Raw genomic sequence first — 15,068 nt, forward strand, 5'->3', positions numbered from 1 at the left:
AAAAAAAAAAAAAATTGCAAATAGGAGGTTGAAGGAGATCAGAGAGGAAAGAGATTTGAGAACAAAAGGAATGTTGGAGTGATGTGATGTGAGAAGGACTAGCCCAGCAGTTGTTGGCTTTGAAGATAAAGAAAGGGGGCCAGGAGCCAAGAAAGGCGGGTGGCCTGCTGAAGCTAGAAAAGTCAAAAAAAGGGATTCTCCGCTAGAGCATTCAGAAGGGAACACAAACCTGCCGACACCTTGATTTTAGCTGAGTCAGATATGTGCTGGATTGCTAACAGAACTATTATAAAATAATAGCTTCGTTTTGTTTTAAGCACCTTGAATTGTAGCAATTTGTTACATCGGCAATAGAAAACTAATAGAACCACTATGAGCTATATTTTCCAAGAAGCAAAATAGGTATGCTGTTATAGTTAACTCCTCAAACTGCATGGGCATAGACTGGGCACCAGAACAAATGTTCAGCAGTTTTGTACAAAGCTGGGAAAGGAATCTCAAACTTATTCCAATTCATAAAGTATAAAATATGCAACCACCAGCACGTTGGTGTTGGAAAGCAAAAGAATATACTTCACTGTGCACTGTAGGGGAACCGGCAGAACAACGATTGGTTCCAACCAGAACTTCTAATGCTGTCACTGAGGCCTGAAAAGCACCTGCTTACACATCATCTGCCTTAGTACCTCTGTCTCTGGTTATTGGGCAATGATTCAAATAGTACATTTGGTGCCAACTCAAAGCAGTGCTATTCCCATTCCCTGCAGATCTAGCTCTCGGAGCAGAAGGTCACTGTGCACTAGCAATAACTTTGTAGTATTTTAATAAGGAATCCAAGGAAAAAGATTCAGCTATGAAATATGGCTTGAGATGCAATTCGTTCTTGCTGTTGCAAAGGTAAATGAGGACTCAAATAAAGGAGAAATTTAAATTCCCTTTTTGCTGTTACCTATAATTGTGTTCTCTCAGGACACAGACCAACAGAGGAAAAGAGATGATCTGAGTCAAATATGTTGGAAAACTGCTTAAGCTCAGTGCTGCCAAAGTTGGCATCAGATTGAGCTGTCTCTGGTACTCATTTGCCAACAGCAGAAATGTAAGCCACAGAAAGAGGAACTTCACAGGGAGATCCTGAACTCTATAAAAATTGCTCATTCATGAGTTGGCAAGAAGTAGATGAAAGAGATATAGTATATAGAATGAAATTTTAAGGTGAGTGTAAATAATTGTAAAACTATTATTTTAATGAAGAAATTGATATATTTGTTATCAATGTATATATATGTATATGCATACAAATAATAAAAAGAAAAAGATTAGGCATATTCATATGCAACGTAGGAATCATTTCAAACAAAAATATTAATTTTGCTACTAGAAGCCATAGCATGACATAGTCATTGGATTGGATCCTTACAAAATAGATCAGATTGTGTAGTCCGCCTTAGCTATTTTTTTCTCTCCTCTTCCGCAATCAAACTAGTCATGCAGCGTAGTCTGACTGTTTTTGATAAAATGTCTGAGTGGAGTCTCTGTGAATCCAAATTTTTCCAGGTTCAAAACACCAGGGAAGCAGAAGTGACATTTATGTATTTTATAACTTATTTTCAATGTCTGTGATTATTTCAGATTGAATGGAGTTATGGAAATATGGGACCTTCTGACATCTTCTGACTGATGAACTACAGCTCTGATTTTTATGATGATTGATTTTATTTTTCAATTGTTTTGATTTCTGAAAATTTAAACACCCACTTAGCATGAGATTGATAATGATTATTTGTCATGTAGAAAATCTGACTTAGATTTATGGAATTGCTTGACATATTTCAGAACTGCCTGTACATGTGAATTTCTATTATTTTGTTCATATATGAATTTGAAATAAAACAGGAATATCTGCTGTTATATTAGCATGAGAAGGGCAAGTTGAGAAGGGCAAGTTCTTATTATTGGCACCACCAATTCTTATGACAGAAAAATACTATAGTTTATTACATTACTCCTAGAAGAATGGATATATATATATATATATATATATCACATATTTATCTACATATAATATAGATAATATATATTATATAATATAGATAATATAGATAACACATATATATAATATGTCATTCTAGCAATATCACATTGGTACAGGAATTATTGCTTTGAAGGGATAAAGTGTTTTCATATCCTGAAATAAGCTTGCAAACAGTCACCATACGTAATAAAAAGGACGAACAGTTCATTCTTGGCCCCGGCTGGCCAGCAGGCATTTATTATCAGTTACACTTACACATGTCAGTGTGAGTTCATCAAATCTAAAAGATTTTTCACCTCCACTTGATATAATCATAGAAATTTTGAATTGGATATGACCTAAGACATAAAGTTGCCTAACCACTCACCTAAAGTAGAAATTATCAATGTCAGTATCTCTGATAAGTGGTCATCAATCATATGTTTCAAATACTACAAGTGCCTAGAAACTCAGTGCTTTTTGAGTCAGGTCATTTCTCTGTTGAACAGATCAATTTTCTATTCTCTGTTATGGTAAAGAATCTTCATTTCTTTAATATCTTCATATTGGTTCTGTATCTAGCCTCTGTAGCTCTAAGACTATTATAGCTGTTACTATTTTTCTGTGATCTTTATCTCAGCATTCTGTTACCTTTAATCCTATCTGCACTTTGAACATATTCTCAAACAGCCCTCAGGTAGATTGCTCACCATGTTTTGGATGCATGCTAATTGTTTAAACACTCTTAAAACTTAACCTGAGAGCTTAATTGGGTTTTTCCAACGTAGACTTCAGGGCAAGTTACTTGCTTTCAGTCTTTTTGAACACTATTATTTCATTGAAAACCATGATTTTTAATTATTATATAAATAGTCTTGCTTGATTAGACCTCAAAATAGACTTTAGTTTATTTCATTTTATTCTAAAATATGATTCAACCAGAATTGCCCCCTCCTACTCCCAAACCCTAATATACACATATTATTTTCAAGTGTTTTTTTAAAACACAAATGCAACACTTTACATTTTCCTTGTTGATTACTGCTGAGACATATTATTGTACTTTATAATTGTCTTATGCAATACAGTGGTAAGCATAGTACAGTGTGAACTTAATCTTTTAAAGTTTGGCTTCTAGGGGTTCATTCAAGTCATCCATTTAAAGAAATGATAAAATTTGGCAAGAATGAGGCCAAAGACAGGTCTTTGTGTATATTATAAAAAGCTTCCTTCTCTTAATTATCATTCTTACCATAACATTTCTCTGAAATGACATGAAACTCCTTTGGATACTCAAGATAAAAATTGCCTGAAACAACACATAATATCATTAAACTGTATGGGTATTTCCTCATTATGTATGTTCTTACTAAAACTTCGATTACTTTAATATATATTCGTTTCACCCACTTTAGTTTGAAGGGCATTTTATAGCCTGTTAAACCTCAGCATTGTGCTAGCTACTCTTACCATGTAGAGGCAAGAGTACCCCTAGCATTTTGAATAAGCATGCACTCATTCTCAACTCTAGGCTTTCTGCAACCATTACTTTTGGTTGGCAATATTATTTTTTATTCATCCTTCATGATGGATATTTTTTAATATTTTGTGTGTAGTGTTTTTAAGTATTATCTTTTCGGAGACATATTGTTTTCATTCTAGATGTCTCTCCAAAGTGAAAACGTATACATCTTTAGAAATAGGAAAGTTAAAACAAGTGAATAAATGACTCTCTTAAGTAAAACATTTTTTAGATTCATTCTTCTTTCTTGATATATAATTATCTTACTGTGTCTCATAAAAGATTCTCTTTTTTGATGACATTGAGAAGTATATTTCTAACTTTTCAGGTACAAATACTGGCATTCAAGTTATCTTTTCAACCATTTTCATCTAATTCTAAGTTGTCTTCTTCTTGTGAAACTCCTAATTGCTTCTTTTCTGTGGACTTGAAGTAAAACCACAGTATCAGCTTTCACTGCTTCTTATGGCTTCCATGAAATAAAATTTCAATAAATAAGAATTCATCAGATATCCCATTTGAAGGCTTGTTTTTCCACAAATGCTTCCATAATAACCCACTAGTTATTTCATCATTGCCAACTCTGCAGCCTTGGGGAAGTTCATAAACATTAACCACTATTTCATTTGACCAGTTAATAAATACATAGTTTATACTAGTGTTGCTTACCATGTTTCGTTAATTTGCAAACACTCCTCTGGGTTTATACACTAAGTTTTCTGGATATATATTTAGGTGTAACTATTTCTCTTGTCAAATCATTCTATTAAGTCTGTTTGAGATTAATAATACACATGCTGTCTTGGAAATAAAAAGATTAAGAGACCAATTTTACCACCTAAGAGGAACAATAATGTCAATTAAAAGTCTAAATGAATAGGTAGGAGAACAAGGCACAGAAGACAGATCAATAACTTCACAGTGATTCTTGTGTTTAGCATTTTCAAGTGATGGAGAGTCTTCTTATTCTAGATACATTTTTTCCTTCAGGATCATATCTTCTCTTTCTTAAAAGTAGATTTTGACAGAAAAAAGTGTAGTACATACTTAATATCTGACCATGGCTAAACTCTGGAAAATACTGAGATGCAAATACTACTATTTTCTTCATGATTCCTAAAGTATACCTAGTACACATACAAACAAGGAAGCAATGATATATAACTGTAGTAGAATCTGCTAGTAGAATTAGTAGAACACTAATAAGCACATTGTTAGTAGCGCTCTGAGCAAGAAATATAATATTTGGGTATTATAAGCAAGGGCTTTTTTGTGAAGATGTTATGGGCCAAATTGTATCTCCCCAAAATTCACATGTTGGAAGCCCTAACCTCAGTGTGACTATACTTGGAGATAGGGTCTTTAAGGAGGTAATTAAAGTTAAATAAAGTTATAGGGTGGGGCCCTAATCCTATAAGGCTTGTGTTCTTATTGGGGAAGAAAAAAACTTTCCTTATAAAAATAAAACTGTGACAAGATTTTTCTTTTCCTTAATTATATTGCACATATAATGATGAATGTAATGGAATAATATGTGTGTTAATGAAAAATCTATAGATGATGAGTAAGGAATCTTCCAGTGGCTGTACCTGTTACTGTTAAAAATGCAATGTGGCAATATGCATGGCAACAACTCAATGATTTTTTGAGCCCATGGAGATCTTCCATCACCAGATATTGCAGGAGAAAGAAATGATGTGCAGCACAATCTCCCCTCCCTGCATCTCCTGCTACTGCTGACTTGACATACTGTATGTGAACATGACACACTTTGTGACAGCACACCTGCCTACCACACCAGTCAAATGGAGCTCTTGTCTTCATTCAAATTAAGCTAATCATTAAACCCTTTTATTCAGAAGCCACTATGGTTTCGTATTTTTAATATAACATACATGTGAAACTCATGTGTTCACTATAATATACACGAGTCAGCATTGAACTGGTAATAAAATGGCATGGAAGAACTGAGTGTTGTGCATGCATGCCCAGACTCTGAAAAATACTTGTTATATACAATTGTATTTTAATCCATACAATAATTTTATGAGGCAGAAACTAGGCTTCTCTCTAGATTATAAACAAAGATACCAAGGCAAAGAATAAGTTAGTGACTTGCTCAAAGTCTCACAGGCAAGTCTTACATTTACGTCTACCTTAAGTCCATGGGCTCAATCATCATGCTAAAATGATTTGGATAGGGGACATGTGTTAAGATGGCAAATATATAAAATATATTTAATTAAAGGTATTCAAGCTTTCCATAGAAATATTCTGGTTTCTGCTGTCTGACAAACCTCAGCCTCCAGTAGTTTATGTTAACGAGTAGGCTGTGCATTAGTACTTTCTCTTGGTTAAGATAGTGAATGAAGACTAAAGAAGTGAGCAATAACCATGAAGAAACATAATAAGGACTTTGGGGAAAAGTGACCTGAGTTTATCAACTCAACCACTTGAACCAGTATGTGCCCTATGCTCAGGTTTGTAGGATAACTTTGTTTTCTCTGTGCCACTTAAAGATGCCATGGAACAAATGCACCCTTTAAAGATAGATCTCACTAAGAACTCAAAAACAAAGCACATACTAAAAACAAAACAAAACAAAATCCTGGACTATAGAAAAAAAATTCGTCAGGAAATTATTACTACTTATTTATGCTGGATATCTTCTGTTGTGGTTTTAGAAGAAAGCATTGAATTGGGGCAAAAAGTGAGCAAACAATTGATCTATATTTTGTCCTAGCACTGGCACATTATTAAAAAGTGAAAATGGGATTTAACCTCTACTTATTTCCTCCCAAAGAAAAGAATTACAAAATTGATAAAAATGAACATTTTTAAGAGACTTGAAGGAAGTGAATGTAGAAATTGATTAAAATAAAACAACGTTGTACAGTAGTCTTACATGGGAAGATAGATAGAAAAACACCTTTGTAATAAAATAAGAGAAGAATAGGAACCTAAATCAAGACAATAGATGAAGTAACAAATAATTACAAAGGTCATATCTCAATTTTGGTTTTATGAAGTATAAAATACCTGAGTCACAGGAAAGTAGGTGACCCTCCATAAACTCAGACTCTTTGAGAAAACACTGTTAAAAAGAAGAAAAAACACTATTGCTACTAGAATGCTCAGGAACATGAAAGGACATTTTTTTCTCTTTTATATCAATGACAACAGGCCTCTTGACAAGAGACACAAACAAATCACGAAGCCTGGAAATTGTACTCCTTACCTGAAAGTTTGAGTTACTTTACAAATTTCTACTCTACTCTTCCTCAAACTACAATTCATTTCCTAGCTCTCCTTTGGTTTTTCTTCCTCCTTCATTTAATTGTGTCTCTCTTTTTCCTCATCAATATTATTTTAAGCTCCTGCTATAGACTTTTCCGTCTTGAAAAAATGTAGATAAAGTGAACTCCCTAAGAAGTCTCATGCAGTGGGGTGGTAGTAACAGAAAAGTTAAAAAAAATTGTGATAGCTAAGTTACAGAGAACCTAACGTACATGTCTCATTTTCTCTCATAATCATTATATGAGATTGGTTCTGCATAATATATGAAGAAACTGGGACGAGAGGACGCCACACTTTCAGATGAATTTTTGTTGCTCATGCACCAGGAGATTCCCAGCAGAGGAGCCCCACGGGTCACCAGTGCCACTCTTGTGGCCAGAGAGGTGGTTTTGCCACTGCCTTGGTGCGGCGGTTCTTGGTGCAGAGTCAGAAAAGCACCATCAATCTTAACACCGCTGTTTTGGCTGGCGCAGTGGGTTGCTCAGATTTTAGCGCTGGGAATCAACAAGTTGGACATCCACTCAGAAACCCAATTATAGAGACAGTAATTATAAAGACCACAGATGGATAAATTTATAAAGAAGGGAAGAAACCAGCCTAAAAAGGCTAAGAATACCCAAAATCAGAACTACACTCCCTCTACAGGGGATCACAGTTCCTCATCAGCAACGGAACAAGGTCTGATGGAGAACGAGTGTGTTCCATTAACAGAAGCAGGCTTCAAAAGGTGGATGATAAGAAACTTCTGGGAATTAAAAGAACTTGTTCTAACTCAATGCAAAGAAACTAAGAACTTTGAAAAAAGGTTTGACGAAATGTTAACAAGAATACACAATTTAGAGAGGAATATAAGTGAATTAATGGAGCTGAAAAACACAACACGAGAACTTTGCGAAGTATGCAGAAGTTTTAACAGCCGAATTGATCAAGCAGAAGAAAAGATATCAGAGGTCGAAGACCAACTTAATGAAATAAAACGAGAAGACAAGATCAGAGAAAAAAGGATAAAAAGGAATGAGACAAGCCTCCAAGAAATATGGGACTATGTGAAAAGTGACCTAATCTGCGCTTGATAGGTGTGCCTGAATGTGACGAAGAGAATCAATCCAAGCTGGAAAATACGCTTCAGGATATTATTCAGGAAAACTTTCCCAACCTAGCAAGGCAGGAAAATATTCAACTCCAGGTAATACAGAGAATACCACAAAGATATTCCTCAAGAAGACCAACCTCAAGGCACATAATCGCCAGATTCACCAGGGTTGAAATGAAGGAGAAAACACTGAGGGCAGTCAGAGAGAAAGGTCAGGTTACCCATAAAGGGAAGCCTATCAAACTCACAGCAGATCTCTCAACAGAAACCCTACAAGCCAGAAGAGAGTGGGGACCAATATTCAACATCCTTAAAGAAAATAACTTTCAACCCAGAATTTTACATCCAGCCAAACTAAGCTTCATAAGCAAAGGAAAAATAAAATCTTTTGTGAACAAGCAAGCACTCAGAGATTTCATCACCACCAGGCCTGCTTTACAAGAGCTTCTGAAAGAACTACTACACATAGAAAGGAACAATCAGTATCAGCCTTTCTAAAAAATACCAAAAAGTAAAGAACATCAACATAGTCAAGAATTTACATCAACTAATGGGCAAAACAGCCAGCTAACATTAAATGACAGTATTAACTCACATATATTATTATTAATTCTAAATTTAAATCGACTAAATCCCCCAATCCAAAGACACAGGCAGGCAAAAAAGCCAAAACCAATCGGTATGCTGCATCCAGACCCATCTCACATGCAAGGATACACAAAGACTCAAAGCAAAGGGATGGAGAAAGATTTACAAACCAAATGGAGAGCAAAAATAAATAAATAAATAAAAAGCAGGATTTGCAATTTTTGCCTCTGATAAAATAGACTTTAAAGCAACAAAGATAAAAAGAAGCAAAGAAGGATATTACATAATGATAAAAGTATCAATGCAACAAGAAGAGCTAAAGATCCTAAATATATACGCACCCAATACAGGAATACCCAGATATATAAAACTTATAAAGAGACTTAGACTCCCACACAATAATAGTGGGAGACTTCAACATCAATATTAGACAGATCAATGAGACAGAAAATTCACAACAATATCCAGGATTTGAACTCATATCTGGAACAAGTAAACTTAATTAACATTTATAGAACTCTCCACTTCAAATACACAAAATATACACTCTTATCAGTACCACATCACACTTATTTACAGGTTTAAATGAAATATTGGTTGGCTGCTTGTTTGTTATTTTCTTCCCTCATTTTGTTTTTCATGTCTCATACCCATTTTTAGACTGCATTCTAGCCCAGGCAATAAAGCAACACCCCCATGCTCTCTCCCTCTTCCTCTTCCTCTTTCTTCCTCTCCTTCATTCTCTTTTTTTTTTCTTTCTTTCTTTTTTCTTTTTTCTTAAAAAAATCAACTTTTTCAATATTAATCTCATTAATGCAAACATGAAGCTAAAATAGTTATAATTCACTTACTATGCTCTTGCTGTTAGGAAAATTTGATCAAATTTAATTGATTTAACATGTTTATCATATATCTCACAATCAGGCCAGGCATGGTGGCTCCTGCCTGTAATCCCACCACTTTGGGAGGCTGAGGTGGGTGGATCATCTGATGTCAGGAGTTCCAGACCAGCCTGGCCAACATGGTGAAACTCCATCTTTACTAAAAATGCAAAAAATTGGCTGGGCGTAGTGGCAGGTGCCTGTAATCCCAGCTACTTGGGAGGCTGAGGCAGGAGAATTGCTTGAACCCGGGAGGCAGAGGTTGCAGTGAGCCAAGGTCATGCCATTCCACACCAGCCTGGACAAGAGCAAGACTCCACCTTTATACACATTTATACACACACACACACACACACAAACACACACATACACATTACTCAAGCACCACTCCTAACTTCTATTTTGATTTTATGAAAGTCTTCAGTTATTAAAATAAATTTCTATGCTCATAAATATCAAGTTTATGAGCAGTTGCATGAAGTATTTCAAACCCTGAAAGGGTCTTGGTGAAAGTCTGGTAGTAATTATATCATTATATCAATATGCTTGTCTGCATTGAAAAGAGAAGTGGAGACTAGTAGTTGCTTCTGTTTAAGAAGATATTTTATACTACTCAATTATTTTCATTTTCTCATTAGTATTAGAGTTTTCTAAATCCAAAGCATCATTATTTGTATGTCCTTCTATTTTTGAATGTTGTTTTCACGAATTTCCCTCATAGTCTTTTTTATTATCTTTCATATATGATACTTCAAACAAGAGCGTATGCTCCTGTAAGCATTTTATTCTTTGATCTGCCATATAATATTTATTTTCTCATTTTTTCCCTATGCTGTAAATATATTCAAAATGATATATCGGATCTTTGAACATGTGAATTATTATATTTTTGTTTGACGTCCACTTTTAATTTTAAGTCCTTGTATTTTATTTGAACATCATTGCATCACTTGCCTTTTGCCATTTTGGAATACGGTACAAAAACTCCTGTCTACTTCAATTTTATCTATACTTCAGGCCAAGAGTTTTCATAATATAGTATACTTCTCTTACTTTAAAACAAACAACCAAACCTATAAAATAGGCCTTATTCTTGTTCTCCAACACCAGGGTTATTGCAGTTTTATATTCTAAGTTTAAAAAAAAAAAAAACTAAGAAATATGGAGCCCAGATGTAAAGGTCATGTAGCACCGTGTACACAGATACTCAATAACTTTGTGTTTCTTAAGTTATACAGTTAGAAAGGCAGAGGGAGAGTGGAATTGTGACTGAACTCTCGAAAGCATGAGCAGTAGGATGGACAAACATGCAGCTTTTCCTCCTTTCCTCTTCTGCGTATGAATAAACTTAGTAAGACAGAAAAATAACCATGCACTTCATCATGATAATCAATATAAATTTTTGTTGAAAGTTTACTATGCGCAGAGCACTATTCCAGATCCTTGGGGATGTAAAGAGTTATAAAACACAGAACCTGCTTTTAAGTGTCTTTAATTTAGATGAAGAGATAAATCTTATATGATATATAAAACATATTTTTTGGATTCAGAAAAGAATGAGGAAGAGTAGTTAACTTACTATAAAACTGGATTGATTAGAAGTTAAACTTTCTGAGGAGTTCACATCATGTTTTTACTTTTCTTTGCTCTGTCCTGTTTCCTACTTTTCTTTAGGAAAATAGTTCAAGTTTACTCATGCTCAGAGTGTGCTATAAGGCTATAAGGCTGTAATGAAGGGTAGGAAAACTCCCTTAAATGCCCACGCCCAAGTGTAGCATGATTTGTAAACTTACAGTAACTCATTCTCCCTGATCAGCAGGGGTAGATTAATGGAGACAAATACATTTTATACAATTTTAACTAATTACAATAAGCCAGTTGTGTTTCTATGAACATACAATATAAATTAACATTGTCTATCTCCATATAAATATGGTATAATAAATGCAAATGAGCCATAAGCCAAACTAAATTCAAGTTACATCTTCATAAATGATTTAATGAGGGGCTTAATGAAAACATGAAGTTTAAAAATGAACTAAAGTATTGGTAAATATTTAGTTTTTCCTAGTATGATGAATTTATAACCATGAAGAAAGTGTAAAAGTTCACCAATGAAACTACTAAAAATATTGTTTATATAAGTACTGGAAAATGTAGTATCAAAAGCTCAACTTAGAAAGTATATGTGTTCTTCACATATCAAATATTTATAATAGGTAAAGGAAGTGAATATGTTTTAGTATTAAATGAAGGAATGAGGATACTCATCCTTACTACAGATAATAAGATCTAATTTTTATGCTTATTTTTCTTTCTCTAGTTATCTAATTACTTATATCTGTCATTTAAATATTCATCCATATATTTGCAAGTAAATATATAGTTATATAGTAAATCCTGGAGAGTAATGAATTTGTGTAGTTCTTAGTTTTTCCTTATTTTTTTTTCTGTGTTTTCTAAACTTTCTGCAAACTCTAGATATTAGTATTTCTATAATGATCAAAAAGAAGGGTCAGGTTAGGTGATAAATTTCTACAGCCTTTCTAGAAAGCTATTTGTGCTGAAATATTTTAAAACACTTAAAATCATTTAGTGTCCTATGAGCTATTTATTTACTTTCATAAATCTGTCCTCAGGAACAAGTCAGAGATATAATCAAATGTTATTTACACAAGTAAATTAATATCAGCAGTGCTTATAAACCTTTGGAAAAAAATCTAATTAGAAACAATTGGAACAGGTGTAAATTTTGTTTGAACTAATCATGAGATGGAATATTATGCAACCAGGGAAATCACACTGAGACAATATTTAATGACTTGGGTGCATGTTCATAATCTAATATTAAGAATAAATGAATATGAATACTATGTGCAATATAATATGAACACTCTATTCAGTACATATCAATCTTCACTCATTCACAGACACACATTTCAGCCTACATAGGTTTTATATATTCATGAAAACATATCACAGGAAAGTATATTAGTATAGGAGTGCTCCAGGTGGATTTTGATTTTTGTTTGTTCTGTTTCATATTTTTAAAATTTTACAGTGACATTTTATTGTTATACTCAAATAAAAAGATAAATTAGGGAGAAATTTGGGCTGGGTGTCAATATCCTTTTTAGGTTTTATAGTAATGGGTTTAAGAAAACTGGTAGGGTATTTTCTTGTTGAGCCTAACATGTAATTATATGAGAAAGACAGAAGAAAATGGAAAATAAAAAATGTAGTTAGCTCCCTGGGGGTGTGTGAATTTCTTAACTACCAGAATACACACACTAAACAGTCTTCTGTGGTTGAAAGATAGATTCATAATTTAGGAATGGGGATGTTGGAAGCTACTCAGAAGTCATTTGACTCCCAGCAGGGCCGAATGAGCACTAATATTGAATTGTCTTGTGGCTGAAAGACTAGCCTGAAGGAAGTTACCCTGAGTCATTTCCATGTGCTAGGTTTATGTCGAGGCCTACTGGAGAGTTTTTCTGTGAGTATTGTCATGAGTCTTGATTGCCAGCAGGCTCCCTGGGCTCATGCAAGTTCCTAGATGCCAGATTCACAGATTAGACACACAGGATACATATCGACTTTTGATGAGCATCTAACTATGCTATCTCAACATTATGTAACTACCAAGGGGTTCCAGAGAAAAAGAAAAATAAGTCCTTCTGTTTCCCTAAACTCCTGAAAGAACTTAGGCTGCTATATTCTTAATTTCCAAGGTTTTATAGCATAATTTTGAAATTTAAGAAAAGTAAATGGACAGGAAAAGACGGAAAACAAGGATGACTGTATTTTTGCACTTATTTCAAGTAACAGATTCAATCTGGCTATAACAGCATTGTATGTTTGAGTAAGAAATGACCATGTATTTGAAATAGTTTTTGACTTAAATACTTAAAAAAATTAGATAAAAACCAGTTTTTAAAGTTTCTTAGCTTTGTGACCTTTTCAAGTTATTTAACCCTTCAATTTCAGTTTCCTTTTCTATAAAATAAATCTAATAATATCTAACTTATAGGTTGGGGTGGGCTTTATGTAAGATTATTATTTTAGAAGTGCAATGCAAAGCATCAAACAAATATAATATGATTAGTTGTTCACCGCATTTTTTTTTTCCTTTTTACCTAAGACCTGTGGTCAGTGGAGAGTATGGAACTTAGTGTCAACGGTACATGTGTTCTGTCCCTAGATCAGCCACTTACTAGCTGGATATTTTTAAACCTGGGCTTAAATTTTGTTTTCAATGAAATGGAATAATATTACATATAGAAACAATAGAATGCTTAAAGATAATGAAAATAATATGAGGGATTTTTTTTCTGTGAAATGGAATAATATTATATATATAAACAATAGAATGCTAAAGGTTATGAAAATATGAGGGATATGTTGCATTTTATCATTTAATTTGTGTAAAATCATCACAGCTGTCTCTAAAAAGTATGTGTTATCAAAGATGATACATAAATTTTACAAGGTCCCACAAGTGGTAAGAGGTAAAAGGCAGTCTTCAACTCTATTTTTTTTCTGAATTAAAAGTCTGAGGAAATCTGGATGCCTCCAAGGGCAAGGGGCACAGAGGAAGGACCATATGAGGACACAGCAGTAAGAAAGCAGCAAGCCAAGGAGGAAGGCCCTAGGAGACACCAGCCCTGCTGGCACCTTAATCTTGGACTTCTAGCCTCCAAAACTGTGAGAAAATTAATTTCTGTTTCTTAAGGCACCCAGTCTATGGTATTTTATTATGGCAGTCCAAGCAACATGGGTTTGGACTCTGCAGGTCCACTCATGTGGGTTTTTAATAGATATATTGGAAAACATTTTGGAGATTTATGACAATTTGAAAAAACTTATAGATGAACTTCATAGCCTAAAAGTATCAAAAAAAGGAAAAAAAGAAAAAAATGTAATGAATGTATAAAATATATGTAGACACTGCTCTATTTTATCATTTATAACCATAAAATACACACACACACACACACACACACACACACACACACACACACACACAAATCTCTTCACATTCTTTCATACTAACTGGATTGAAGTACCTAGAAGCTCCCCACAACCGCTTAGATTGTGTTTTCTAGATAGCTTCATTGCTTTGGATCAGTGTCTTTACTAGTAAAATAATAAGCTGTTTTAAATCAATTCTTTATAATCTGAATTTGTTTGGGACTTATAGGTTCCTCAACTCTTCTCAGGAGAAACTTTGAAGGAAATTGAGGCAAACCAGATGCCTCTGCCTTTTTTGTTACTCCAAAAAGAGCAGCTTTCTCTTACTTCCTTCATTTTCTTATTTATATGCATAAGATTTCATTTGCACAGAAGAACCCAGCATTAAAAACAAGCTTGAGAACTACTAGACTAGATGTTCTCAAAAGACCTCTTCATTCTCCAATAAACATATTAAAGAGTCATGAATTAGTCAGAAGGTCAGAAAAAACAACAGATCAGTAAGCAAATTAATTTTGAAACCAAGGGAATGTTTACCTGACATATGTGCTCAACAGGAGTGGATGGATGACTCAAATTTTGTGACAATTGTTTATACTGCTATGTAAGTGCTTGTATTGAAAAAGCCAAAATGAAAAGTAATTAGATATGTGAGCAGGCCTAAGAGAGTAGTAGGCAACTTATTAAGTAAGTGTATTAGTAAAT

This window comes from Sapajus apella, unplaced genomic scaffold (assembly GCF_009761245.1).
Source record: "Sapajus apella isolate SASKATOON/1434 unplaced genomic scaffold, GSC_monkey_1.0 scaffold1, whole genome shotgun sequence".
NCBI lineage: Eukaryota > Metazoa > Chordata > Mammalia > Primates > Cebidae > Sapajus > Sapajus apella.